Source organism: Peromyscus maniculatus, chromosome 17, assembly GCF_049852395.1.
Source record: "Peromyscus maniculatus bairdii isolate BWxNUB_F1_BW_parent chromosome 17, HU_Pman_BW_mat_3.1, whole genome shotgun sequence".
Taxonomy (NCBI): Eukaryota; Metazoa; Chordata; class Mammalia; order Rodentia; family Cricetidae; genus Peromyscus; species Peromyscus maniculatus.
In genome coordinates, this window is record NC_134868.1 from 19,319,397 (window position 1) to 19,323,034 (window position 3,638).

Below are 3,638 nucleotides of genomic sequence, written 5' to 3' on the forward strand. Positions count from 1 at the left end.
AACCTACTCAGCCAGAATACTGAGATTTAGTATCCAAACCCTGTGCCGCCTGACATCTGGTCTAAAGGAGAGGCTCTCATCCTATTCCCAAGCAACCCAGTACTTGTGGACCCCGAGGATCTGGGGTCCTAGTGTGTATATTTCATGTAAATATATGTATATTTGTACATAAAATGATATTCTGTTTTTAAATAAACAGATAAAACTTAAAAAAAAAAGAAAGAAAGAAATACCCCAGGACTAGTGGGGTAGATGGTTCAGTCAGTAAAAGGCTTGACATACAAGTATGAGGACCTACGTTTGAATCTGGAAGACGGATCAGGAGGATCCCTGGGGCTGCCAGTCTATCCCGCTGTGTTTGTGACCTCCTAGGTCATCCAGATACCCGTGTCAAAAAATAAAGTGGAATGCAATCAAGGAAGACACTTGACATTTACCTTGGTCTCCATAGTCACACACACACACACACACACACACACACATACACACACACATACTCACTCCCTCACATGTATGTGCATACATATGGCCATGTACACACAATAAATTCATAAGTGCACCAACAAATAAAAGAAAACCTCAATTTTTAAAAAGAGCAAATAAAAGTTTCCATTTACTCCACTTATAAGCTAAGCAGACTTGGACAAATGTTTTAATATCTCTGAGCCTGATTTCTCACCTACAAAAAGGGATAATGGTTATCTCGTGGATTTGTGAGGATCTTGGAAAATTTGTCCAATATTTTGTTTGATATCATTTAAAAGCAACACACCTGATTTTATTGCTTTTAAAAGTAATAAGCAAGTCTGATGGTGTTTATTTATAAATAAAACTAACTTACTGCTACTTACCCAACCAGAACTACCCACCACTCTGCCTTGAGAATTTCCTCAGAGTCAAACATTCCTGGGTAAGGTGGACAAATCAGTGAGCAGACAAATCAGATCTCCATCCTTATGATGCTAAACTCAACATCAGCTGCTGAATCCAAACCTAGAACAAATGAAATAACCAGATATTCAAACAATCAATTTTCTCCCAATCTTGCAATTTGTTTGCCCCTTTCTTTAATGTATGGTCAGTAACATGGACAAAAAGTCTAGAGAAGCCTTCATCTGGATGATGTCATCAGTACTCACTTGATATTTATATCTTATCCTTGTCTTCTTCATTTGGTGATTAAATAATTCTCCAGCCCCAATTTTTCTTCCAGTTACGTTTTGGCTTCACTTTGTCATGGAAACTGCCTCCTGACTTGGCTTGGTCAAATTCCAATTGGAAGATCCTTTGGAGAGCTCTCCCATCTGGCCTTATAGCTCTACGTTTGGGCCAAATGGCCATTATGATGAGATTTGGCAAGCATTCTCCACAACCAGAATGCTGCCATCATCATCCTCATCATCGTCATCACCATCATCATCACCATCTTGATTTAGAACCCTTTTGGTCCAAAAGTTAGTTCATTAATCATTAGAAAACTAAATTGACTAAAGTGTGAATCCTTAAGGCCTCCTTTTAGCGGGACTTCCATGAGGACTGTGTATTGACAAGGCTGGCCCTGATTGCTATTCAGGAAAAGAAAGCTATTTCATGAACACAAAATAGTCAAGGTAGAATCTTCAACTTTCAAATTATGCACATGAAACACTTCATCCCTCCACTGTGATTGTTATCTAGTAAACAGAGGAAAGGGTGCTTTTCTGGATACAGCCCATTCAGTGACCAAGCTGCCTAACTCATATCATACAGAGGGAAAGGGAGGTTAAGTCATTTCTTAATTAGTTTTAAGTAAGTTGTTCCACAGTTCAATGATGTAAGTTTTCTTTAGAGTAGCAAACATGCATCGTCTATCAAATATCTTTACTGTTTACTGACTGTCAAGTAGCTTTTGTGACTAAAATGTATAGCCCTGTTAAACAAAAACAGGGCAGGAAGATTAATATATGACACATTAGTTTCAAGAGGACTGGATTGGGCTATAGTCTCAGTGTCTCTGCCAAAACTAATTTTGAAATTTAGTTACCAAGAAAATGGCATTGGGAGATGAGGCTTTCAAGAGATATTTAGATCAGTGGGGCTCTATCCTGATGGGTTGACTTAATTCTTGATTAAGAAGTTTGGGGAATGAACTCTTTTGTCTTTTCTGCTCCCCTGTCTGTCCTGTGAAGAACAGAGTCTGTTGGGAAAACACCAGGGATGAGCACCCATTTAACAGTCTCTTGACCTTGGACTTTGCAGAACTATAAAAAATACATTTTTTGTTCGTTTTAATGACTTACCTGGAAAACGGTATTCTATTATAGCAGTAAGGGTAGATTGGAAACATAAAATCATAGGAAGAAAACTGTTCATTGTGGCAAAGGACTATCAACAGCCCACACCAGTGCATCAAAGGTCTGATGTAGTCAGTCTGCCAACTGTGAGAAGGGTCATGCACCTGACATGCAGCTTTACTCTTGGCATTGAAATTAAAAAAAAACAAAAAAAACCAAAAACCTCAATTTCATATGTCTGAAGCATCAAAAATAAAAAATTCCTGTGTTGTACATCTCCCCCTTCTGGACATAGCAAGGCCATTACACTCATGAACACACTGTGACTTTTGTTATCTGCACAGAACTTGCACAAGGTTGGGCCCATCGATATTATATCACAGATTGGGGGGGGGCACTCCTACCAGAGGGGCTATAGGCAGTTAATTCTCGTTGCTAGAGGGAATTTCAGTTTCTTTAGTGGTATAGCCTTGGTGTAACTCCACTGGATAACTCCCCATGCATGCTTGGCTAAATAACTAGACTTAAACACATCAAGCCACACCCAAAAAGAAAACATGAGAACAGAAAAGGCCTTGTCTATAAGAAGGCTACCATTGAGAGAGGAGTGGAAAGGGGAAGGAGGAAAACGGGGATTGGAGATGATTGAAGGCTATTACATAAAGGCATGGGAACTGTAAACAATTAAAACCAAGAAAAAAAAGTCATGTCTGTAAAGAAAAATAACTTTAATTTGCCAAATTAATCATGAAGGAGCTGGAGGGGTGGCTCAGCAGTTAAGAGCATTGGCTGTTCTTCTAGAGGATCTGGGTTCAATTCCCAGCACATAGCGGTTCACAGCTGTCTCTAACTCCAGTTCCAGGGTACCTGACACCCTCAAACAGACATACATGCAGGCAAAACACCAATGCACATAAATAAAGATTTAAAAAAAAAGAAAAAATGTGAATCATGAAATGAAGTGACATAGAGAACTCTGGAACAGTCTTTAAATGAAAGACTATTATATTATTTGGACAAGCAATTTTAAAATGCACAGATTTTTAAAAACATCTAGTCCAAATGCTCATTAGAGTATCTGAATACATATCAACAAATTATTATACATTGTGTTTTATTGATTTTTAATTTTACTTGTATGTATGTGTACCTGAGTATGTGCAGCTACCCACCAAGGTCAAAGAGGGCATTGGATCCCATGAAACTGGAGTTAAAAGTGGTCAGAGCTGCCTAGTTGTGGGTGTTTGGAACCAAATCTGGGCCTTCTGCACGAACAGGTAATGTTTTTAACTACTAAGCCATCTCTCAGGCTCCCTTATGTTGTGTTTTAACATTCAGACGATACGGTTTTTATTTTAATTTACT

At 38.6% G+C, this 3,638-nt stretch overlaps 1 pseudogene; it reads left to right on the plus strand.

Moving 5' to 3' along the window:
- Nucleotides 1–249, plus strand: part of LOC102908817 (nectin-4 pseudogene) — a 3,511-nt pseudogene extending 3,262 nt beyond the window's left edge.
- Nucleotides 250–3,638: the final 3,389 nt, after the last annotated feature.